The sequence below is a fragment of the Stegostoma tigrinum genome, chromosome 37 (assembly GCF_030684315.1).
Source record: "Stegostoma tigrinum isolate sSteTig4 chromosome 37, sSteTig4.hap1, whole genome shotgun sequence".
Taxonomy (NCBI): domain Eukaryota; kingdom Metazoa; phylum Chordata; class Chondrichthyes; order Orectolobiformes; family Stegostomatidae; genus Stegostoma; species Stegostoma tigrinum.
Genome location: NC_081390.1, coordinates 24,934,531 through 24,961,121, shown reverse-complemented (window position 1 = coordinate 24,961,121; position 26,591 = coordinate 24,934,531). Strand labels below are relative to the sequence as shown.

Below are 26,591 nucleotides of genomic sequence, written 5' to 3'. Positions count from 1 at the left end.
GAATTCCCACTGCTTTACCTTATGTACCAGCACTTAGGAAGCAAAGATGTATCATTCGAAAATGACAGAGGCCGCAGAGTCATTACCAGAATTTCTTGTCAGTTGCACTTAGTCTGGCGTCGGTCTTGGTTCACTGAGTAACGCTCCCAACTCTAGGTCAGAAAGTGATGTTTCTGAAGTAGGGCTTAGAACTCATGAGCACAAACTTAAGACTGAAACTTCAGTCCAGTGCACTATCCGACATGCCATCTTTCAGGTGAGACATTAAACTAAGACTCTCTCTGTCCTTTCAAGTGGATATAAATCCCGCAGTAATAAAATGTGAGGCTGGATGAACACAGCAGGCCAAGCGGCATCCCAGGAGCACAAAAGCTGACGTTTCGGGCCTAGACCCTTCATCAGAGAGGGGGATGGGGGGAGGGAACTGGAATAAATAGGGAGAGAGGGGGAGGCGGACCGAAGATGGAGAGTAAAGAAGATAGGTGGAGAAGGTGTAGGTGGGGAGGTAGGGAGGGGATAGGTCAGTCCAGGGAAGACGGACAGGTCAAGGAGGTGGGATGAGATTAGTAGGTAGCTGGGGGTGCGGCTTGGGGTGGGAGGAAGGGATGGGTGAGAGGAAGAACCGGTTAGGGAGGCAGAGACAGGTTGGACTGGTTTTGGGATGCAGTGGGTGGGGGGGAAGAGCTGGGCTGGTTGTGTGGTGCAGTGGGGGGAGGGGATGAACTGGGCTGGTTTAGGGATGCAGTGGGGGAAGGGGAGATTTTGAAACTGGTGAAGTCCACATTGATACCATATGGCTGCAGGGTTCCCAGGCGGAATATGATTTGCTGTTCCTGCAACCTTCGGGTGGCATCATTGTGGCAGTGCAGGAGGCCCATGATGGACATGTCATCAAGAGAATGGGAGGGGGAGTGGAAATGGTTTGCGACTGGGAGGTGCAGTTGTTTGTTGCGAACTGAGCGGAGGTGTTCTGCAAAGCGGTCCCCAAGCCTCCGCTTGGTTTCCCCAATGTAGAGAAAGCCGCACCGGGTACAGTGGATGCAGTATACCACATTGGCAGATGTGCAGGTGAACCTCTGCTTAATGTGGAATGTCATCTTGGGGCCTGGGATGGGGGTGAGGGAGGAGGTGTGGGGACAAGTGTAGCATTTCCTGCGGTTGCAGGGGAAGGTGCCGGGTGTGGTGGGGTTGGAGGGCAGTGTGGAGCGAACAAGGGAGTCACGGAGAGAGTGGTCTCTCCGGAAAGCAGACAGGGGTGGGGATGGAAAAATGTCTTGGGTGGTGGGGTCGGATTGTAAATGGCGGAAGTGTCGGAGGATAATGCGTTGTATCCGGAGGTTGGTAGGGTGGTGTGTGAGAACGAGGGGGATCCTCTTGGGGCGGTTGTGGCGGGGGCGGGGTGTGAGGGATGCACATCCCTCACACCCCGCCCCCGCCACAACCGCCCCAAGAGGATCCCCCTTGTTCTCACACACCACCCTACCAACCTCCGGATACAACGTATTATCCTCCGACACTTCCGCCATTTACAATCCGACCCCACCACCCAAGACATTTTTCCATCCCCACCCCTGTCTGCTTTCCGGAGAGACCACTCTCTCCGTGACTCCCTTGTTCGCTCCACACTGCCCTCCAACCCCACCACACCCGGCACCTTCCCCTGCAACCGCAGGAAATGCTACACTTGTCCCCACACCTCCTCCCTCACCCCCATCCCAGGCCCCAAGATGACATTCCACATTAAGCAGAGGTTCACCTGCACATCTGCCAATGTGGTATACTGCATCCACTGTACCCGGTGCGGCTTTCTCTACATTGGGGAAACCAAGCGGAGGCTTGGGGACCGCTTTGCAGAACACCTCCGCTCAGTTCGCAACAAACAACTGCACCTCCCAGTCGCAAACCATTTCCACTCCCCCTCCCATTCTCTTGATGACATGTCCATCATGGGCCTCCTGCACTGCCACAATGATGCCACCCGAAGGTTGCAGGAACAGCAACTCATATTCCGCCTGGGAACCCTGCAGCCATATGGTATCAATGTGGACTTCACCAGTTTCAAAATCTCCCCTTCCCCCACTGCATCCCTAAACCAGCCCAGTTCATCCCCTCCCCCCACTGCACCACACAACCAGCCCAGCTCTTCCCCCCCACCCACTGCATCCCAAAACCAGTCCAACCTGTCTCTGCCTCCCTAACCGGTTCTTCCTCTCACCCATCCCTTCCTCCCACCCCAAGCCGCACCCCCAGCTACCTACTAATCTCATCCCACCTCCTTGACCTGTCCGTCTTCCCTGGACTGACCTATCCCCTCCCTACCTCCCCACCTACACCCTCTCCACCTATCTTCTTTGCTCTCCATCTTCGGTCCGCCTCCCCCTCTCTCCCTATTTATTCCAGTTCCCTCCCCCCATCCCCCTCTCTGATGAAGGGTCTAGGCCCGAAACGTCAGCTTTTGTGCTCCTGGGATGCCGCTTGGCCTGCTGTGTTCATCCAGCCTCACATTTTATTATCTTGGAATCTCCAGCATCTGCAGTTCCCATTATCTCTGATACTATAAATCCCGCAGTGACTGTTTTTCAGACAAGGAGCCTTCCTGGTGCATTGACCAATATTTGTCTCTCAATCAACATGGGGTATCCGTCACTATCACAGTGCTCCTGCAGGAGATGTGAATGTTCGATGTTGTGTTTCCTACATTACAGTAATGACTGCACTTCAGAAGAAACTTATTGACTGTGAAGTGTTTTGAAGTTGTGAAAGGTGCTATATAAATGCAAGCTTTTGTTTCTGTCAAACATTGTAAACACTAGACAAAGCGTACATGTCTCATGTTCCCCATAAGGCTGTTGCCAATGGTTAGCTGAACAACCAAACATTCAGAACAGAGTCGGAGTGAAGTTACGTACAACCACAAGAAGAGGAATTAGGAGCAGCTCTGATGAAGAGTCATCTAGACTCGAAACATTAGCTTGCGTTCTCTCCTTGGATGCTGAGTGGCCTGTTGTGATCGCCAACATTCCTTTGTTTTCAGTCAGGCATTAGGAGCAGAGTTGGCTGGAGCCTGCTCCCCTATTTGGTCAGATGATGACTGATGGATTCGCCCTACATCCCGCACTGAATTTAGCAAGTCCTTGAAATTCACAGGTAACCAGGGCTCCTCTGCGGATTTTACACAGGCAGCCAGACACACCGACTGCAATAAATGGTCAAGTTACTCCAAACTCCCCAAACGGAGCTATTGACTAACACAGATAACCGACCCTGTTACGGGGAGTGAATAAGACTGGACATAACGGAGAGATGGCAATAGATATAAGGGTTTTGAAATGTAAACATTACTGTGTGTGTTAGTATGTTAACGTATTTGATTTGCTGAACATTGTGCTGTGGATTTGTAATGGTACAGCATGCAAATACACCTATTACTGTTCCCAAGAGAACGAAACCACATTGACCCGGGGGTAAGGCGACTCATTTATGCGTCTCCGGCAGCATGATGCAGCTCATTAATCAGAATTTCAGGTGCCTGGACGTGGTTTCAGGCAACATTTCAACTGACTCTGCAAGCAGAAAGTTTGCGGATTAAACTTCAAAGCTTGTAGTGGAATTGGAATGGGGACAGAATGCACATTCTTGCTGTCGAGACTTCTAACTCAGCGAGGCACTCGACCGCAATCACCTCTTCGGCTGAAAATAACGTCGAGAGGAGACCGTCCCATTTAGAAATTGTCTCGCCTAGTATTTCCACTTGTCCTTTCAGCAGTTTTGACACTTTTACGCAAAGCTGTGCAGGATGTGAATAAAACTCGCACAAATCTTATGGCCATGATTATTTTCCATTCAGTAGATTTGATTAAAGTGCTTTTGCAAAATGATTACGCATGGTTGTACATATGAAGGGAAAGTTCTTCTTGAATATTTCATGTTTCGGGGTGCTGTGCAATCTCTTTCTGGACTCGTACAAAGGAATCTGAAGAAAACTGGCAAGACAAAGGTTAATGGATCTTTCTTCGCACTGCCACATACTCAGTGTTTACTGTGAGATGCTGCTGCATGGGACATTGCGTCACTGACTTTGAAGGCATTGGGGTCAATTTGGCGACAACAGTGTGTCTGACCTGATGCAGTACAGCTTGTATTGTGTCGCCTACCATAAGTAACTATATCATGGACTGAAGAATTTAACAGACATTTACAACTAACTATTAAGCACAATCATTACATTGCAGAGGTCCTTGAGTGTCTGGGTTAACATTAAACTATTCCCATTACAATATGGGAGCATGCTTCCAGCAGAATCCCTACATTGAGTGAGGCAGTCATTTGGCCCATCAAGTCAACACTGCACCTCCAAATCTTGTCCCACCCAGACTGCTCCCCTTACCCTACTCCTGCCTTCTGCATGGCTAATCCATCTAACCGGCTCATCCCTGGACACCATGGGCAGTTTAGCATGGCAAGCCACTTAACCTGCACACCTTTGGGCAGTGGGGGAAAGCCCACGCAGACACGGAGAACGTGCAAACTCCACACTGACAGTCGCCCAAGGGTGGAATCGAGCCCGAGTCCCTGGCACTGTGAGGTGTCAATGCTGACCATTGAGCCACAGTGCTGCCCCAGTGTGCCATGCTTCAAGTAATCCAAGGTAAGATGGAGTATGAAATCTTTTATTGCCTCAGGTAGTATGCCATTATACAATGACAATATGAGCATGTCTCTTAAAAATATATTGACACTGAGGCATAATACATTAAACATGACTATTTTTATATAAACATTTGAATATAAATTTATTTCATGCAGTATATTATTTATTAATAAGCTACCCAATAAATTATCCCAGTACAATAAAACAGCAGTTGAATTCTTACTTCTGGTCTCCTGTTAACAGTTTGATCTTGGCTCCAGCCAGAATTGTTGACTGGATACCAGAACTCCGACTTTACGTCCTTTTCGGACTGTTATGTCTGCTGGGTGCTTCCTCTATCAGATCATGGGAGTCCAAACATAACTCACACTCTGTGGCACTAATGCCCAGTGCAAACGTGGTGATGGGCATTGTTCACATTGAGGCTTGTCGAACTATTTTATCAATGATTTCTTCTATCATTTCACAATACTTTGCAACGAATAGTATGAAGATCAAAACCATTTTAACGTCACTACCCTGTCAGATTGTTAACTCACCTCATCTCCACCACTTCTGAAAATATTCAACCCCCATCTCTTCTTTGTTTACCAATGGTCCACCTTCAACTCTAGTTTACAATTTCCGTCCTTTTGTCAAAATTCCTCCACAGCCTTGTACTCTCCGAGATCTTTGCGCTCCACAAGATCTGACCTTTGGTGCATTCCTTACTGCCTTCTCATTGCCATTGGAAGCCATTTGGCCCTCAGTAATTCTCTCTCTCAAACTCTGTCTGCCTCCCTCTCTGTTTAGCATGTTCCTTAAAACCTACCTACCTACTTTTGGACACCTGCTTTAATATCTCCACCTACTAGCTCAGTGTTATGTACCATGCCTGTCTGAGATACACTGGAACTTTCTGCTTTTTATGCTAAAGGTATTCTGTAAGTTCAGGTTGTTATAATTGTAAGTTTTTTTTGACTAGGAATGTGGATTGAGTACTGTCATGTTTCTCGGTTAACACCAGGTGGTGGTATTTCTGTTTGAATGTTACGTTCAACGATTTCTATACTTAAATAATGTGAATGCCACGCAGATGTTCAGAGTTACATTTCATTGCGATGGTTAAAAATAAAAAGAATTCATTTTCCCCTTCTAGTGTTAATTTGTCAGTTTTGCTTTGGAGCTATCACTTATCCTGGATGAGCAAATTGACCATCCAGCCAGAGTTATTTTTGTTGCAACTTAACAAGGGTGTTTAGTATCGTTCAAATTTTAGCAGAAACCAAGAAATGTTAATTATTCTGTCTTCAGGTTGAGGACTGCATGTCATTTCTGGTTTTGAGAAGGAAGCACTTTTATTGCATTAAAAGCTTTAAAAATTTACAACTGCACTCATAAATACTGGAGACAAGCTGGAGGGCAATGTAACCAACAAGACTGTCACCTTGATAATAATTCCAGGAAAATAGTAAAAATGTCAGGCACATTAGATTTGGTACGTGGCTGTGGATCAGAACCCATCTATTGTGCAGTAGTGAAATAGAACATTGAAAAACAACTTGGACTGCCTTTCCCTGTTGATATCTGTAGGGTGAGAGGATCATGAGTTATCGCCGAACTCCAGGTAGTTGAGCATATCATCCAATCTGAGACAGTGCTGAAGGAGTATTGAACTGTCCGAGGTTCCATTTCCCTGACAAGATGTTCAACCTATTCTCTATGTCCTCTCAGCTGAATGTGGAAGATCGCCTGAAAACTTATTAAAGAACATCTGGGACATTCTGTCCGTGCCCAGGCTGATATATTGCCCTCAATCAATATTAGAGTAACAGATGACATGGTAATTGATCTCATTATAACCTGGTGATCTTTGCACTCTGCACCTCCCTTAAAGAGAAACTCACCGCCAGTATTTAATTTAAAACTTGGCTACATGTAAAGCCCATAATTATTTGATGTGGAGGTGCTGGCATTGGACTGGGGTGGACAAAGTCAGACGTCACACGCCACCAGGGTATAGTCCACCAGGTTTATTTGAAATCACAAGCTTTCTGGTGCTCCTTCTTCATCCCTGACTAAGGAGCAGAGCTCTCAAAGCTTATGATTCCATTAAACCTGTTGGACTATATCCTAGTGGCGTGTGACTTCATGTTTGAGGGACAGTGTGGTTTGGTGGTAATTTCACTAGGATAGTAATCCAGAACTAACTGCCAACTGTACTGGGACAAAAACAAAGCATTGGAGAAACTTAGCAGGTCTGCAGCATCTTAGGAGAGAGAAATAGAGTTGGCATTTCAGTGATCTTTTGTCAGAACTCCTGGGATAACCTAGGATGTGGATTTGAATCCCACCAATGGAGGTGGAGAACTTTGAACTCAATTAAAAAAATCTCAAATTATAAAAGCTAGCCTTATGGCATCCATGTGACCACTGTAGTTTGTTGGAATAATCAATCTGGCTCACTAATATCATTCAGGGCAGGAGATCTACCATCTGGTCTGGCCTACATGTGACTCCTGACCTGGGTGACGCTCAGCAAGTAGAAAATAAATATTGGCCTGGCCAGTCATGTCCACATTCCATAAGTTTTTAAAAAAGTCCTTTTTGTTGATTAGAATCAGAATATATTTTTTCCAAAGGCTGGAATGTGGTTAGGGACAGTAATCTGGTTTGGAGAATGACAATGACATATTACATTGACCCTAGACTCTACTGACCCTACTGTCATTAATTATGGCACATCACCATCAAATCTGTCCTTTGTTTGCAAATATGCAGATTATACAGCACTGCAAACCATGTCAATGGTTTGAAAAGTGGAACACAATTGATCCAGTTATTCCCACGTACAAATGAATGCTTGCCAAACAATGAATTTTTAAAAAAGTACCCCTTGAAGAGGGAGGCTAGATGGGCCATTCCCTCTTTAAAATGATTGTTTTGTCATGTGTCTGATCCCAGGGATAGCAGTCTTGCGCTAGGAGGATAGATTGGATTGATAGGGACAATATGCACTTGTGAGGGGATCTCATTGACATATATAAAATTTTGACTGGGTTGGACAGACTAGATGCAGGGATGATATCACCCCCTGTCCAAAAAGTCTCGAATAAGGATCACAGTCTTAGGATATGCAGCAGGGTATTTTGGATCAAGATGAGGACAAAACTTTTCACTGAGGATGGCAAACCTGTGGAATTCTCTATCACAGAAGGTGAAGTCACAGAGATAAACAATCAGCCATCATTCAGTCAAATAGCAAAGCGGGTGCAATGAGCTTAACTGCCTATTTCTGCTCCTATTTTCCTTATTTTTATGTTTCCTTAGAAGCAGTTTGTTTCAAAGGTGTGTGCTTCACAAAGGTGTTATGATAAGCCATTTTTATAAACAATTTATTGGAAATAATTTTCATCACAAACACAGAATAAATACATGAGTTGAACTGTCCCTGCGGATAGGTGAAAAATTTTCAGCATCGCTATGAAGATAGTGATGTCTCTATTGACACAATGCCTTTATAACCTGCATTACATTCAACACCAAGAATCATTGCACTTCCAAAGGGAATATAACCCCTCACAGTTTCAAGACGAAACTATTAACCCAGTTTTGGTGCAGGAGTCAGCAGGACTATAGGCCAAGAAGTGTTACCTTCAAAAAGTGGAAAATCCTGTATTTTGTATATGGGCCACAGTTGGTCCTTAGGAGTGGATGTGTGGTGACAAGATCTTTTCTTCCAATGTTTGCAAGGTTCATTGCAATTTTTGCATAATCCTTCACATTCTGTGCTTTCAGAACAATACTGGACTTAATCGGTTACATTTGAGATCTGTTGTGTCAGAGATTTAGAATGCTGGAGCAACATTAAGATGATGTTGTAGAATTGCTACTTCTCATGGGTACGAATAGTACAGAATGGGTGGAGCTAGGTTGAAATGAGAGAGAAGCAAAGGTAGAAAATGGTGTCTCAACAATGTAACAGTAAACCCCAAATTTGGCATAACTCATGTTACTGTGTAAAGCTGTTAAGTGCAATAAGTGAAGTTCTGCTGAAACCTACGTCTGAGGCAGTTCTTGGCTTTGTCTTCTCTGTGACCAATCTGTCTTGAACCTAAACTCTTAGGCGTGGCTCTAAAGCCAAATGACAAAAGAGTTATACAGATTATGTTGCCACGGTTTGAGAAGTTTCAGCCTTTTTCCGGTCAAGGTGTTTGAGATGTTTAAAATGAATCCACAAAAGTTTACACAGTGAGGCAGTTTCCTTTCGTCACGAACTGGAAGTAGGAATGGGTACAAAACAAACTTAAAATTAGAGAACAGGTTTAGCATTTCTGGTGGGTCCCATTGTAAGAACCATGTGACAGTGCTTACACTGTAAAAACTGTGGGTAAAAGGAGAAAGTACTTTTTTGTTTAAAAAAAAACAAACTTGACCTTTGATAAGGTTCTACGTGCTCAGCTGCTCTGCAAGGTCATATCACATGGAGCCCAGAGAGAGCTGACAAATGGCTTGACGGTAGGAAACAGAGGGTAATACTGGAAAGATGCTTTTCTGACTAGAGGCCTGTGATTGGTGGTGTGCCTCAGGGGCCATTGCTGGGCCCATTGCTGCTTATTATCTATACCAATGATTTGGATGAGAATGTACAAGGCATAATTAGTAAGTTTGCGGATGATACTAAAATTGATGGTATCGTGGACAATGAGGAAGGCTATCAGAAATTGCAGGAGGGTCTTGATCAGCTGGGGAAGTGGGCTGAGAAATGACCAATGGAGTTTAATGTAGATAAGCGTGAGGTGTTGCATGTTGGAAAGTCAAATCAAGGTAGGAGTTTCACGGTGAATAGTAGGCCCTTAAGGAGTGTAGTGGAAGAGAGAGACCTTGGAGTTCAAATGCACGGTTCTCTGAAAGTGGAGTCACTGGTGGACAGGGCAGTGAAGAAGGCTTTTGGCACACTGGCCTTCATCAGTCAGAACATTGAGTACTTAAGTTGGGAAATTATTTTGCAGCTGTACAGGATGTTGGTGAAGCTGCACTTGGAGTATTGTGTTCAGTTTTGGCCACCTTGCTATAGGAAGGATGTTATTAAACTGGAAAGAGTGCAGAAGAAATTTACAAGTATGCTGCCAGGACTCGAGGGATTGAGTTATCGGGAGAGGTTGGGCAAGCTAGGACATTTTTTCATCAGAGCATAGGAGATGGAGGGGAGGATCTTATTGGAAGTATTTGGGATCATGAGAGGCATGGATAGGGTGAATGTGCTCAGTGTTTTTCCCAGGGTTGGGGAATTGAGGACTAGAGGGCATTAGTTTAAGGTTAGAGGGTAAAAAATACATGGGAACCTGAGGGGCAACTTTTTTTTACACAGAGGGTGGTATGCATAGGGAATGAGCTCCTAGTGGAAGTGGTTGAAGGTATATTAACAACATTTCAAATGTATTCGGACAAATACATGGACAGGAAAGGTTTAAATGGAAATGGGTCAAGGGCAGGAAAAAGGGTTTAGCACGGATGGATATTTTGGTCAGCACGGACCTGTTTGGGCAAAATGAGCTAACCCTGTGCTCTAGGACTCTGTGACTCTGGGAAGGTTGTGTAATGTCACAGCATGGAATTGAATACCTATTGTGAACTCTAATTTTTTTTTTGTAACTGTATGTTTCTGCAATGCGCAGATGATCAGGAACTAAGGAGTTGTTTGCAAGTGAATCTGATTGGTTCTTAGCTAACTGAGCAGGTTGGAGCAGGAAACAAGTTAAGGTGGCACAGACACGGTGAGAGAAATGCATAGAACAGTGTGCAGTTGTTCCACCTGGCAGAAGCTGCCTGGTCTCGACAGTAAAAGAACATCTCAGTCAGTGCAAATTTGAAGAAAGGCAGTGCCTTCTCTGCAGCAGTTGCTGTGAACTGTGACTTTTGAATTGACAAATCAGAGACATTTTCCAAGTGAATGAGTTGCTCTGTACTTCTTACAAACCAATGGAACTGTCCAGGGAAGGAAAACTGAATACCAAGGGCATGACTAGCCAAATGAGCATCATCACAACATTGGAATTGGGAAGAAAAGACACAACTAATTTTCCAGTTTTTCTTTATTTCCACCAATAATCGATCTGCTCTACTTGTTTGTTTGCTTGTGTGTGTGTGTGTGTGTGTGTGTGTGTGTGTGTGTGTGTGTGTGTGTGTGTGTGTGTGTGTGTTAGTGAATGAGTGTGTGAGTGTGTGTGTGTGAGTGTGTGTGTGTTAGTGAATGAGTGTGTGTGTGTGTGTGTGTGTGTGTGTGTGTGTGTGTGTGTGTGTGAGTGAAGGGGAAGTTTATACGGGGATTTACAGTTTAGCTAATAACGTTATATGCTGGTGGTTTATAGATAACAAAGTGTGGAGCTGGATGAACACAGCAGGCCAAGCAGCATCCTAGGGGCATGAAAGCTGATGTTTCGGGCCTAGACTCTTCATCAGAAAAGGAGAATGGGGAGAGGGTTCTGAAATAAATAGGGAGAGAGGGGAGGCCAACCGAAGATGGATGGAGAAGAAGATAGGTGAAGAGGATAGTATAGGTGGGGAAGTAGGGAGGGGATGAGTCAGTCCGGGGAGGACGGACAAGTCAAGGGGGCAGGATGGGGTTAGTAGGTAGGAAATGGAGGTGTGTCTTGAGGTGGGGCGAGGGGATAGGTGAGAGGAAGAACAGGTTAGGGAGGTGGGGACGAGCTGGGCTGGTTTTGGGATGCAGTGGGGGAGGGGAGATTTTGAAGCTTGTGAAATCCACATTGATACCATTGGGCTGCAGGGTTCCCAAGCGGAATATGAGTTGCTGTTCCTGCAACCTTCGGGTGGCATCGTTGTGGCACTGCAGGAGGCCCAGAATGGACATGTCATCTAAAGAATGGGAGGGGGAGTGGAAATGGTTCGCGACTGGGTGCAGTTGTTTATTATGAACCAAGCGGAGGTGTTCTGCAAAGCGGTCCCCAAGCCTCCGCTTGGTTTCTCCAATGTAGAGGAGGCCACACCGGGTACAGTATACCACATTGGCGGACGTGCAGGTGAACATCTGCTTGATATGGAAAGTCATCTTGAGGCCTGGGATGGGGGTGAGGGAGGAGGTGTGGGGGCAAGTGTAGTACTTCCTGCGGTTGCAGGGGAAGGTGCCGGGTGTGGTGGGGTTGGAGGGCAGTGTGGAGCGGACAAGGAAGTCATGGAGAGTGTGGTCTCTCTGGAAAGCAGACAAGGGTGGGGATGGAAAAATGTCTTGGGTGGTGGGGTCGGATTGTAGATGGCGGAAGTGTCGGAGGATGATGCGTTGTATGCGGAAGTTGGTGGGGTGGTATGTGAGAACGAGGGGTGTTCTCTTTGGGCGGCTATTGTGGGGGCAGGGTGTGAGGGATGTGTTGCGGGGAAATGCGGGAGACACGGTTGAGGGCATTCTCAGCCACTGCAGGGGGGAAGTGGCAGTCCTTGAAGAACGAGGACATCTGAGATGTACAAGAGTGGAATGCCTCATCCTGGGAGCAGATGCGGTAGAGGCGGAGTAATTGGGAATAGGGGATGGAATTTTTGCAGGAGGGTGGGTGGGAGGAGGTGTATTCTAGGTAGCTGTGGGAGTCGGTGGGCTTGAAATGGACATTGGTTTCTAGGTGGTTGCCTAAGATGGAGACAGAGAGGTCCAGGAAGGAGAGAGAGGTATCAGAGATGGCCCAGGTGAACTTAAGGTTGGGGTGGAAGGTCTTGGTGAAGCGGATGAAGTGTTCGAGCTCCTCTTGGGAGCACGAGGCAGCGCCGATACAGTCATCAATGTAACGGAGGAAGAGATGGGGTTTGGGGCCAGTGTGGGTACGGAAGAGGGACTGTTCCACGTTGGATTACATCTGTTTGCCTTAAAGCCATAGTCTTATTACTTTTAATAAATAACAACTATTGTTGAGTACAGAAACCTGTTTGTGCTTTCTATCAACCCTGGCCTGAAGGTTAGGGAAATTTGGAAACTGGGTGCACTTTGAACAACATTAACATTTGGTATGACTGGGAATAGCTGAGCTTGATTTATGGTGCATGACCCCAGGAAGCCAGAACACATGTGCTCCCATCTCTTCCTGGCTTAAAGCAAATCTTTCAGAGAAACCCCACCTTTTGGAGACGTCCTCCAGGTCTCTTTAAGGCCAGGATGTGAAGTTCCTTGTGAATTGGGATGCAGTGTTAAACAGGCAGCTGATTGGCTATCACCCACTTCTCCCCTTTCCATGCTCTCTGCGTGATTTGTCTGCAGCTAGTGACACATACAAGTTGATTTCGTTCACCCAGATCTGACCTCGATTAATTCAGCGTCTGTGGTTTGAACCTGAGCAGAACCCTTCATGAGAGTTATTCTTGTGGTTGGGAAAGGGGGAAATGGCATTGATTACTGTTCTGTGCAAAAGACAAGAGCTCAGAAAAGGTATTTCCTCAAGGGACTTGCTTGACTGTCATTGTAACAGGAGCAGTATCTATTACCTGCTAATTAAGGCTGCTGTAGGTGGTGAGGGTTACAATTGAGTCACATCTTGTTCAGTAGCACCATCAGTATTTCACAGTAGCTCTGTAGTAAGTTCCTTATTCAGGATACATCGCACTGCACTTAGTTTTAATGATGCACCTCATGAAGGGGCAGGCCTGACCTTGGCTTTCATTTGCAAGGTGATTAAGATACAGGACACAGTTTAGGTCTTGCTCTCTAGTATCCAGAGTCTAGATAATCTCCAATCATGCAGCAAGCTTTCACATGTCACTTCATTGTGGCTGAGACAGTTGCCTGTGTTTTCTATTCATTGGTTACTAACCTCACAACTTAGTGGATGTTCACAATGTCCCGTCTACTCATTCACAAGAGACCTCACAGGCAATCCATTCCTTTCATTTGTACCAAAACAAAGCCCATTAAATGACCAAGATAATAAAATGTGAGGCTGGACGAACACAGCAGGCCAAGCAGCATCTCAGGAGCACAAAAGCTGACGTTTCGGGCCTAGACCCTTCATCAGAGAGGGGGATGGGGGGAGGGAACTGGAATAAATAGGGAGAGAGGGGGAGGCGGACCGAAGATGGAGAGTAAAGAAGATAAGTGGAGAGAGTGTAGGTGGGGAGGTAGGGAGGGGATAGGTCAGTCCAGGGAAGACGGACAGGTCAAGGAGGTGGGATGAGGTTAGTAGGTAGCGGGGGGTGCGGCTTGGGGTGGGAGGAAGGGATGGGTGAGAGGAAGAACCGGTTAGGGAGGCAGAGACTGGACTGAACCAGGTTGGACTGGTTTTGGGATGCAGTGGGTGGGGGGGAAGAGCTGGGCTGGTTGTGTGGTGCAGTGGGGGGAGGGGACGAACTGGGCTGGTTGAGGGATGCAGTAGGGGAAGGGGAGATTTTGAAACTGGTGAAGTCCACATTGATACCATATGGCTGCAGGGTTCCCAGGCGGAATATGAGTTGCTGTTCCTGCAACCTTCGGGTGGCATCATTGTGGCAGTGCAGGAGGCCCATGATGGACATGTCATCAAGAGAATGGGAGGGGGAGTGGAAATGGTTTGCGACTGGGAGGTGCAGTTGTTTTTTGCGAACTGAGCGGAGGTGTTCTGCAAAGCGGTCCCCAAGCCTCCGCTTGGTTTCCCCAATGTAGAGGAAGTCGCACCGGGTACAGTGGATGCAGTATACCACATTGGCAGATGTGCAGGTGAACCTCTGCTTGATGTGGAATGTCATCTTGGGGCCTGGGATGGGGGTGAGGGAGGAGGTGTGGGGACAAGTGTAGCATTTCCTGCGGTTGCAGGGGAAGGTGCCGGGTGTGGTGGGGTTGGAGGGCAGTGTGGAGCGAACAAGGGAGTCACGGAGAGAGTGGTCTCTCCGGAAAGCAGACAGGGGAGGGGATGGAAAAATGTCTTGGGTGGTGGGGTCGGATTGTAAATGGCGGAAGTGTCGGAGGATAATGCGTTGTATCCGGAGGTTGGTAGGGTGGTGTGTGAGAACGAGGGGGATCCTCTTGGGGCGGTTGTGGCGGGGGCGGGGTGTGAGGGATGTGTCGCGGGAAATGCGGGAGACGCGGTCAAGGGCGTTCTTGATCACCGTGGGGGGAAAGTTGCGGTCCTTAAAGAACTTGGACATCTGGGATGTGCGGGAGTGGAATGTCTTGTCGTGGGAGCAGATGCGGCGGAGGCGGAGGAATTGGGAATAGGGGATGGAATTTTTGCAGGAGGGTGGGTGGGAGGAGGTGTATTCTAGGTAGCTGTGGGAGTCGCTGGGCTTGAAATGGACATCAGTTACAAGCTGGTTGCCTGAGATGGAGACTGAGAGGTCCAGGAAGGTGCGGGATGTGCTGGAGATGGCCCAGGTGAACTGAAGGTTGGGGTGGAAGGTGTTGGTGAAGTGGATGAACTGTTCGAGCTCCTCTGGGGAGCAAGAGGCGGCGCCGATACAGTCATCAATGTACCGGAGGAAGAGGTGGGGTTTGGGGCCTGTGTAGGTGCGGAAGAGGGACTGTTCCACACTGAGCCCTGCTGCATCTTCACCATCCCCCCAGACCTCCCACTGACTGAGGACGAACGGCCAGTCCTTAGCAAGGGGCTCACCTTTGTCCCCCTACAACCACACATCAACGAATACCAGTCACGGTCGGACATAGAGCAGTTTTTCCGCCGTCTTCGCCTCCACGCCTACTTCTTCAACCGGGAGCCTAACCCTCCTTCCACTGACCCCTTCACCCGCTTCCAACACAAGTCCTCCTCCTGGACACCACCCCCAGGCCTCCTACCCTCCCTCGACCTCTTCATCTCCAACTGCCGTCGAGACATCAACCGCCTCAACCTCTCCACCCCTCTCACCCACTCCAACCTCTCCCCCGCAGAACGGGCAGCCCTCCGCTCCCTCCGCTCCAACCCCAACCTCACCATCAAACCTGCAGACAAGGGTGGCGCAGTGGTAGTTTGGCGCACTGACCTCTACATCGCCGAGGCCAGACGCCAACTCTCCGACACCACCTCCTACCGCCTCCTCGATCATGACCCCACACCCGAGCACCAAACCATCATCTCCAACACCATTCACGACCTCATCACCTCAGGGGACCTCCCACCCACAGCCTCCAACCTCATTGTTCCCCAACCCCGCACGGCCCGTTTCTATCTCCTTCCCAAAATCCACAAACCTGCCTGCCCTGGTCGACCCATCGTCTCAGCCTGCTCCTGCCCCACCGAACTCATCTCCACCTATCTGGACTCCATTTTCTCCCCTTTGGTCCAGGAACTCCCCACCTACGTCCGTGACACCACCCACGCCCTCCACCTCCTCCAGGACTTCCAATTCCCTGGCCCCCAACACCTCATATTCACCATGGACGTCCAGTCCCTGTACACCTGCATTCCGCATGGAGATGGCCTCAAGGCCCTCCGCTTCTTCCTGTCCCGCAGGCCCGACCAGTCCCCCTCCACCGACACTCTCATCCGCCTAGCTGAACTCGTCCTCACACTCAACAACTTCTCTTTTGACTCCTCCCACTTCCTACAGACTAAGGGGGTGGCCATAGGCACCCGCATGGGCCCCAGCTATGCCTGCCTCTTTGTAGGTTACGTGGAACAGTCCCTCTTCCGCACCTACACAGGCCCCAAACCCCACCTCTTCCTCCGGTACATTGATGACTATCGGCGCCGCCTCTCGCTCCCCAGAGGAGCTCGAACAGTTCATCCACTTCACCAACACCTTCCACCCCAACCTTCAGTTCACCTGGGCCATCTCCAGCACATCCCTCACCTTCCTGGACCTCTCAGTCTCCATCTCAGGCAACCAGCTTGTAACTGATGTCCATTTCAAGCCCACCGACTCCCACAGCTACCTAGAATACACCTCCTCCCACCCACCCTCCTGCAAAAATTCCATCCCCTATTCCCAATTCCTCCGCCTCCGCCGCATCTGCTCCCACGACAAGACATTCCACTCCCGCACATCCCAGATGTCCAAGTTCTTTAAGGACCGCAACTTTCCCCCCACGGTGATCGAGAACGCCCTTGACCGCGTCTCCCGCATTTCCCGCGACACATCCCTCACACCCCGCCCCCGCCACAACCGCCCCAAGAGGATCCCCCTCGTTCTCACACACCACCCTACCAACCTCCGGATACAACGCATTATCCTCCGACACTTCCGCCATTTACAATCCGACCCCACCACCCAAGACATTTTTCCATCCCCTCCCCTGTCTGCTTTCCGGAGAGACCACTCTCTCCGTGACTCCCTTGTTCGCTCCACACTGCCCTCCAACCCCACCACACCCGGCACCTTCCCCTGCAACCGCAGGAAATGCTACACTTGTCCCCACACCTCCTCCCTCACCCCCATCCCAGGCCCCAAGATGACATTCCACATCAAGCAGAGGTTCACCTGCACATCTGCCAATGTGGTATACTGCATCCACTGTACCCGGTGCGACTTCCTCTACATTGGGGAAACCAAGCGGAGGCTTGGGGACCGCTTTGCAGAACACCTCCGCTCAGTTCGCAAAAAACAACTGCACCTCCCAGTCGCAAACCATTTCCACTCCCCCTCCCATTCTCTTGATGACATGTCCATCATGGGCCTCCTGCACTGCCACAATGATGCCACCCGAAGGTTGCAGGAACAGCAACTCATATTCCGCCTGGGAACCCTGCAGCCATATGGTATCAATGTGGACTTCACCAGTTTCAAAATCTCCCCTTCCCCTACTGCATCCCTCAACCAGCCCAGTTCGTCCCCTCCCCCCACTGCACCACACAACCAGCCCAGCTCTTCCCCCCCACCCACTGCATCCCAAAACCAGTCCAACCTGTCTCTGCCTCCCTAACCGGTTCTTCCTCTCACCCATCCCTTCCGCCCACCCCAAGCCGCACCCCCCGCTACCTACTAACCTCATCCCACCTCCTTGACCTGTCCGTCTTCCCTGGACTGACCTATCCCCTCCCTACCTCCCCACCTACACTCTCTCCACCTATCTTCTTTACTCTCCATCTTCGGTCCGCCTCCCCCTCTCTCCCTATTTATTCCAGTTCCCTCCCCCCATCCCCCTCTCTGATGAAGGGTCTAGGCCTGAAACGTCAGCTTTTGTGCTCCTGAGATGCTGCTTGGCCTGCTGTGTTCGTCCAGCCTCACATTTTATTATCTTGGAATCTCCAGCATCTGCAGTTCCCATTATCTCTCCCATTAAATGACCAGTCTCCTCACTTTTCCTGTTCTTCTGCAAAAGTTTAAAAACTTACAAAAGGTTGCTGAGTTTTTTGCTCACAAATAACAATACCTACATGAGTCATCAATTTTATAAAATTCAATAGCAAATTTCATTTAATTGGGGCTTCTGACTGGTAGGTGCAATATAGTACTTGATTCTGCCTGGAATTATAGCCTCGAAGTTGGGATTGCAGATTGTCAATGATTCAAAGAACAGTTCAATGCACAAGAAGTCCAATCAGCCCATCAAGTACGTACTTGCACATCCAAAGACCAAACCAGTGCAGCCTCCTACACTTTACTCATCATCTCTGCGATTATTTTCTCCCTGCATCTTTGACCTAATTTTGATTTAAAGGCTATCAAGCTGTGCCTTCCAAATCTTTAAATTTTTAAATGAAAAATTGAGTTGTTCTCCAAACAAGGAGTTCTCTTGGTGGGATACATGCTACCTGGAATGGAATGGTCATCCCATGTTTACCTGCCAGCCTTATTCAGAATGGGAAGAGGCCACTCAATATTCCATTGACAGTACCCCAGTCTCTGGTAGATTTGGGCTGCTGCTGGGGATGGGATGGGAGGGTTACTGAGGAGGGTCTGAAGGTTGCAGGGAGGCAGGCAGATATGGAAGGGGTGACCTCAGGTGGGATGTAGCTGACAGAAAGCTTTGATTGATTGAGGAGCTGCTCAAGTCACACCCCTCGTGCTCCTGGACAAGGGGAAGGAATGCCTCAAAACCTGGCTGCTGGCTGGGGTCCCCTCCAATGCAGTCTCCTTATGGCAGCTCTCTTTAGGCTGCAGAGCCCTTGAGTAGAATTGTCCTTTGCACATTCACTGAATGTCCCACTAGAGTCGGGGACGGGCCTTGGAATTTGCACAAGTGATGGGGCCAATACCTGTTTCAGGTGGACACACTGAGTGCACGGCATAGGAACATAAAATTAAGGAGCAGATGTAGGCCATTTGGCCCTCTGAATCCACCCCCACAGTTCAACATGATCATGGCAAATCATCCAGCTGAGTCCCCTATTCCCACTTTCTCCCCCTACCCCTTGATTTCTTTAGCCCTAAGGCCTACATCTAACTTGTTCTTGAAAACTGTCAATATTTTGGCCTCAACTGCTTTTTGTGGCAGAGACTTCCACAGGCTCCCTTCTCTTGAGGTGAAGTAGGACTGATGGCTCAGCGGTTAGCACTACGGTCTCACAGCACCAGGGACCCCCGTTTGACTCCACCCTTGGGTGACCGTCTGTGTGGAGTTTGCACATCCTCCCTGTGTCTGTGTGGGAGTGCTCCGGTTTCGTCCTACAGTCCGAAGATGTGTAGGTTAGGAGGGTTGGCCATGCTAAATTGCCCATTGTGTCCAGGGATAAGTGTGTTAGCTGTGGGGAATGCAGGCTTACAGGGATAGGGTAGGCTAGGTGGGTTTATGGGATACTGTTCAGACTCTATGCAGACTGATTGGGCTGCGTGGCCTCTTTCTGCATTGCAGGCATTCAATGAATATAGTCTTACCATTCTGTGAACTTCTATGAGAAGGTCTCTTCGCATCTCAGTGTATGCTGGGCATGGACTGAGTCCTGGTGCCTGTATGGACTTGCAGTGACTATGTTTTGCTGAAGGAATGGTCATTCTGGAGTACAGGTCTTAGGCTTCTGATGTTTCACACACGTGTGGTTCCAATGTTACATGTTACTTTGGAATGAGACTTTGACGGGAGTTCTGGTAAGGAACCATAATTAAAATCAAACTATGGCATATCAGGACAAAATGATAGATGCAAAATAAATTGATTTGAAGCATTGATATAAAGGCGACTCTAACAAACAGACTGTATACAGTAAGATCCCATTAACTTTCAATAAGGTATATCATTACTGGTCTTCAGGTTGGCTGAGTTAGAGGCAGTGGCTGTATCTGGACCAGCATGAGATATCTATTAAATGTCCACTTGAAGATATCCACAGGGCCTCAGTTTAGTATATAGCCAAACGGGTGGCATCACCAAAAATCTAACCCTTTTTCTCATACTGCACAAGAGGGACAAACTGGATCACATTAACAATCCCCCAGTTGGGAACTGACCCCCCAGAGCCTTTCAACTCAGCAATGAGGACAGAATTGCATTTATGTAGCACCTTTCACAGCCTCACAACTGTCAGCTAGCACAATGACGGCCAACCTAGTGCTTTTAGAGCCTAGTCATGCCTACTATTGTCGGCCAGTTTATGCACAGCAAGCTCCTACAAACAGCGAACAGCTAATAAACAGAGTCTAGTGATAAATGTTGACCAAAGCACTGGGGACACATCTGCTGTGTAAAAAACTGACAGAACTGCAGAGGCTGTAAATCAGGAACAAAATCAGAAGTTGCTGGAAAGGCTCAGCAAGCCTGGCAGCATGTGTAAAGAAAAAAAATCAGAGTTAACGTTTCAGGTCCAGTTCTGAGGAAGGGTCACCAAACCCAAAACGTTAACTCTGATATTTTCTTCACAGATGCTGCCAGGCCTGCTGAGCTTTTCCAGCAACTTCTGCTTTTGTTCCTCATCTGCTGTACTTTGAAACGCTGCCACAGGTTTCTTAATGCTTTCCCCACTCTCTCAAGAGGACAGTCCCTGCCTCAGTTTAAAGTCTCTTCCGAAAGACGGCCGTTCTGACAGTGTGGCACTCTCAGTACCTATTTCTGTAACTGGACTGCCTGCAACTGAGCCAAGCTGTCCCTTCTTCTCATTAAATCAGCTTCTGAATTCATCTGTAGTTCGGCAGAACAATTCCCTTATTAAGATCACAGATGAAGGATAATAATATTCAGCAGTAAAATGATAATGGCTTCATGTAATCTACAACATATTTCAGATGTAGTGTAAACTGTTGTTACTTAATTAAAGTGCCTGTGTGGGTCACACCCCACTGCTTCACTCACTAAATCCCATTTAGATTAAGAATGTCATTTACAAAGAAGGCAGGTTGCGAGATGAGGCGGTTTGCACTTAATCCTTAAAAAAATTAATTAATTAAAAAGAAATTAATTACCTCTTCTGGATTGGGGCAACCTCTCAGTAAAGCTGACTTGGGGGTGTTGAAACCATTGTTTGCCGACACTGTTCACTCTGATCTGCATGTTTAAACAGGATACTCTACTTCCTCATTCCTGGGGCTGAACGGCCTTTTCCTGCTCCTGTTTCATATGTTTTTACCTTTGTAGCTCCCTGCGAGCAGCACTGCAGGTGTCCCTGCACCAAACAGACTGTTGTGGTTCAAGAAGGCAGCTCGTCACCACCTCCTCAACATCAACTAGGAATAGGCAATAAATGTTGGCCCAGCCAGTGCTGGCTACTTCCCATAAGTGAAAATTTAAAAAGTGGGGGCTCTGAGAAAATGGTGGATGAAAGAAGTAAAAGCACAAATTAAATTCCTCAATTCCGGACAGAATGCAAATTCTTCACATCATGTTACCCATTCCTAAAGCAAGCAGCAAGTTATGATGCTAAACTGGAGTTTGACTCACAGTGCAGTTTTCCCAGCAAGGACGGTCAATGACATTCCAGGCATTTGAATCAATTTAAAAACCTGCTGATGGAGGTGAATCGTTATGGCCACAGGTTGTTTATTAACACTGAGGAAGACAGCAGTAAACTAAAATGTTGCTGCCAGTTAAACCATATCTGGAGGCTTGTAAAACCGCTGCACAATCTTATTTCATTGTACTGCCCTTATGCTCGCATGTGGGGGAGTTGCTGTGCCCAAGATGGTCTTGTTTCCGGGAGTACGAATATGTTAGAAAAAAAACAGAGAAGTAATTGAGTGTGCAGAAAAACTCCAGAGAGAAAGCGAGATGAGGAATTGGTCTATCAGCCAGCTCTCAGGGGAGTGCGACCTTCTCAGTTGTAATATTTGAAACGGAAGAATGGGCATTCACATTCTGCAGAAAGACTTGCCTTCTTTTCCATCATCCTCCTCTGCTACAGCTTAAAGCACAGCCTTTGCTTTGCAGTTAAAGTGACAGTCCCTGCTTGCAGACCTATGGTGTCATCTGTGGATCAGTGGGAAATGGACTTATATGACCATACAAACATACAAATGGAGACGGCCTTTTGGCCCCTCAAGCCTGCTCTGCTATTCAATAAGATCCTGGCTCATCTAGTTGTAACCTCAACTCCATATTCCTGCCTACCCCTGGTAACCTTTCACCCCGACTTAATAAGAATCTGCCCACCTCTGCCTTAAACATATTCAAAGACTCTGTTGCACTTCTTTTTGAAGTTCCAAATACTCATCTCTGCCTTAAGTGGGTGATCCCCTATTTTTAAACGGTGACCATTAGTGCTAGATCCTTCCATAAGATGAAATGTCATCTTCACCTATACCCTGTTGAGGCCCCTCAATGTTTCAATGTTTCAATCAAGTTGCCTCTTACTCTTCTGCCCCTCATACACAATCCAAACCTGTATAACCTTTCCTCACTAGATAATCTGTCCAGTCATGGTATTGGTTTGGTAAATCTTCTTGGAATTGTTTACAATGCATTTACATCCTTCCTTAAATGAAGTTACCAATATTGTACACAGTTCTCCAGACATGTTCTCACCAATACCTGTTATAACTGAAGCATAACCTCCCTACTCTTCAATTCCTCTGGCTATAAACAATAATTCTATAAGCTTTCTAATTACTTGCAACAAAAGCAGAAATTGCTGGAAGAGTTCAACAGGTCTGGCAGCATCTGTGGAGAGAAATCAGAGTTAACATTTTGCGCCTAATGACCCTTCCTAAGAAATTTTAGTTGATGATTTTCAGCATCTGCAGTTCTTTCAGTTTTTATTTCCTAATTACTTGCTTTAATTATATTTTGCAATTCATTCACCCAGATCTCTCAACATTTTAGAGCTCTGAGATCTCTCACCATTCAGATAATGCGCACTTTCCTTATTCTTCCTGGAAAAATGAAGAATTTTACATTTTCCCACATTATACTTCATTTCTCGCATCTTTGCCTACTCACTTAACCTATCTATATCTTTTGAAAGTCGCTTTATGCACACCTCACAACTTGTTTTCTGACGTATTTTTTGTTCTAACAACAAACTTAGTAACTATATTTTTCCGTTCCTTCACTTTTAGAAAGTGTACATTGTTGTGACACCAGCCCTGATCCCTGTGACTCCTTTAAATCAGATGCCTGTTGGTTCAAGGTGCAGGCAAGAACTATGAGTGCATAAGTTATGCTGACTCTCGCGTTTGGTGCAGAGGCAAAATCTTTTGGATGAGAAGTTAAACCTAGGACCAACCTGTTCACTCATGTGAGCATAGAAGATACTTCTAATGTTAGCAAATGAAGCAAAAAGAGGTCACTGACAGATCTGTGGAATTGAGGCAGCATCACGTGTAGAGTGTTTTAAACTGAGGACACTGCGCTCTGAGAGACTGGACTCCAGCATTACATTTCCAGCAGTTCTCCACAAAGATCTGGTTTGGACTGGACCCTTGAATTCCACCAACCTCAGTCAGGGCAGTTGAACCACACCAGTGCAAATGTTCATGGTGTGATTTAGCACAAGTTTAATATTAGCATGTTTATTTTAGTCATAATTTACAAACTACGTTTGAGGTGAAATGAGACTTAGAGACTCCTGAGTTCAGATGATTAAGGAATGAAATGATTAATTTGATGGAGGAAGAGCCACACAGGACAGGAAATGTTAAGAGATAATGGGAACTGCAGATGCTGGAGAATCCAAGACTACAAAGTGTGAAGCTGGATGAACACAGCAGGCCAAGCAACATCTCAGGAGCACAAAAGCTGATGTTTCGGGCCTAGACACTTCATCAGAAAAGGGTCTAGGCCCAAAACATCAGTTTTTGTCCTCCTCAGATGCTGCTTGGCCTGTTGTGTTCATCCAGCCCCACAGGAAATGTTAACTCTGCTTCACTCTTCATTAAAATTCTGGTAAGTGGGGAGGTGGTGGCCTACCGGTATTATCACAAGATTATTAACCCAGTGACCCAGGCAATGTTCTAGGGACCCAGGTTTGAATCCCACTGTGGCACATAGTGGAATTTGAATTCAATAAAAATCTGGAATTAAGAGCCTAATGATGACTATGAATCCATTGTTGATTTTTGGGAAAAACCCATTAGGTTCACTAATGCACTTTAGGGAAGGAAACTGCTATCTTTACTTGGTCTGCCCTACATGTGACTCCAGACCCACAGCAATGTGGTTGACTCTCAACTGCCCTCTGGGCAAAAACTGCTGGCCCAGGAAGCGATCCCCTGATCCCGTGAATGATTAAAAATAAATGCTGCCAGACCTGCTAAGTTTCTCCAACACATTCTATTTTTAAATAAGCTGACAAAATGGTTTGATACTGTGGTGTTTCCTCTCGGGAATGACTCTGAACATAAGGACACAACCTTAAAATTTGACCTAGACTGTTTTGGAATGATGCCAGGAAGCACATCTTCAACAGAGGCTAGTGGAAACTTGAAATCGAACCGACAAACCTCTTGAGGCTGGGGAGTGGGGGAGGTCAGGGCTGTCAAATTGAAAATTGGAAAACTTAGATTTCTAGACTTTGACCAGAGATTGGCATGAAGGAGTCTGGAGCTAAGATAGGGAAACAGGTTTGAGAGAAAGATCAATCAGGAACTAAATGAATAAGAGAACAGGTTCAAGGGGCAGAATGATGGTCTCCTGGCCCTGATCAGATATATTGAAGAACATTGCAAGAGGCTAGAGAATAAATTTCAGGAGCCCTGGCTGATATATTTGCATCATCATTAGCCACAGGTAAGCTCCCAGAGGACTGGAGGGTAGTGAATGTTATGTGCATATTCAAGAAGGGCTGCATAGAAAAATGTGGGAACTATAGACAAGTAAGCCTAATATCAGTGGTAGGTAAGTTAGTTGAGAAGACTCTGAGGGATAAGATATACATGCATCTGGAAAGACTGGGTTTGATTAGGAGTCGTCAGCATGGCTTCGTGCATGGGAGATCATGCCTCACAAATTTGTTAGAGTTCGTTGATGAAGTGACCAGGAAGATTGATGAGGGCAGGACAGTGTACGTACTCTGCATGGATTTGATAAAGTTCCACACGCTAGGCTGCTCTGGAAGGTTAGATCGTATGGAATCCAGGGAAAGCTGACAAATTGGATACACAATTGGCTTAATAGTAGGAAGCAGAGGGTAATATTGGAAGGATACTTTACTGACTAAAGGCCTCTGACTAGTGGTATGCCTCAGAGGCCATTGCTGGGCCCATTGCTGCTTACTATCAATACCAATGATTTGGATGAGAATATCCAAGGCATGATGAGTAAGTTTGTGAATGACACTACTATAGGTGGAATCATTGACAGTGGGGAAGGTTATCAGAAATTGCAGCAGGATCTTGATCAGCTGGGGAAGTGGGCCAAGAAACAGCAAATGGAGCTTAATATGGATAAGTGTGAAATGTTGCATTTTGGAAGGTCAAATCAAGGTAGGAGTTTCATGGTGAATATTAGGGTCTTAAAGAATGTAGTGGAACAGAGGTACCTTGGAGTTCAGGTGCACGGTTCTCTGCAAGTGGAGTCACTGGTGGACAGGGCAGTGAAGAAGGCTTTTGGCACACTGGCCTTCATCAGTCAGAACATTGAGTACTTAAGTTGGGAAATTATTTTGCAGCTGTACAGGATGTTGGTGAAGCTGCACTTGGAGTATTGTGTTCAGTTTTGGCCACCTTGCTATAGGAAGGATGTTATTAAACTGGAAAGAGTGCAGAAGAAATTTACAAGTATGCTGCCAAGACACGAGGGACTGAGTTATCGGGAGAGGTTGGGCAAGCTAGGACTTTTATTCTTTAGAGCATAGGAGACAGAGGGGGATCTTATGGAAGTATTTAAGATCATGAGAGGCATAGACATGGTGAATGCACTCAGTGTTTTTCCCAGGGTTGGGGAATTGAGGACGAGAGAGCATCAGTTTAAGGTAAGAGAGTAAAGAATATATGGGAACCTGAGGGGCGACTATTTTACACAGAGGATAGTACACATATGGAATGATCTGCCAGTGGAAGTGGTTGACAGGGGTGCATTAACAACATTTCAAAGGCATTTGGATGAATACATGGATAGGAAAGGTTTAGAAGGATATGGGCCAAGTACAGGGAAATGGGTTTAGCGTGGATGGACATTTTGGATGCGTTTGGACCAAAAGGCCTGTCTCCATGCTGCAGAACTCTATGACTCTATGGCTTTATGTCAACCAGGCTCCATTTGCCAGAATTTTAATTGCTGCAGAATATTGTTGTTTTAATTGCTTGCTGGTGGCATCCACTGGAACTCTGTTTTGTTTAACTCACCAGTAGCATTAGGTCAGGTGTTTGCTAGCTTTTGTATCTAACAGACCAGGAATGAACAGTAAACACAATCTCCCTGTTTCACAATAAGTTGACTTGGTATGATGAGAATTTAACAGTGTGTTTTTATGTTTACTAGGAGTTAATTTGAATACACAGTTCAAAGAAGTCTAGAAATTTTGATTGTAGACAGTTCTGAATGAATGGTGCCATATTCATGTGTTACCGTAACAAAGACACTGTTGAAAATATATCTGCATTACTCTAGCAGGCAAACAAATATTGTACAAATAACTGAACCTTGACCCCACTGTTTCCAGGTTATAGTTTGCAGAATGTGAGGAAGAACCTCAAAGTGAAAGGCTGCACTCATAATAGCTTCTAATTCCTCCCTCTCCGATCTCTCAGC

General features: G+C 46.8%; 1 long non-coding RNA gene across 2 annotated transcripts in view; it reads right to left on the bottom strand.

Annotated features, from left to right (window-relative positions):
- Window positions 1-21,312, bottom strand: part of LOC125467610 (uncharacterized) — a 31,691-nt gene extending 10,379 nt beyond the window's left edge. For both annotated transcript variants that reach the window (XR_009443006.1, XR_007250668.2), the window contains exons 1-2: window positions 20,873-21,312; window positions 19,355-19,561 (exon numbers count right to left, since the gene is read on the bottom strand). This is a non-coding gene — a long non-coding RNA (uncharacterized LOC125467610). The remainder of the gene's footprint in view (window positions 1-19,354; window positions 19,562-20,872) is intronic.
- Between the last annotated feature and the right edge of the window lie 5,279 nt (window positions 21,313-26,591).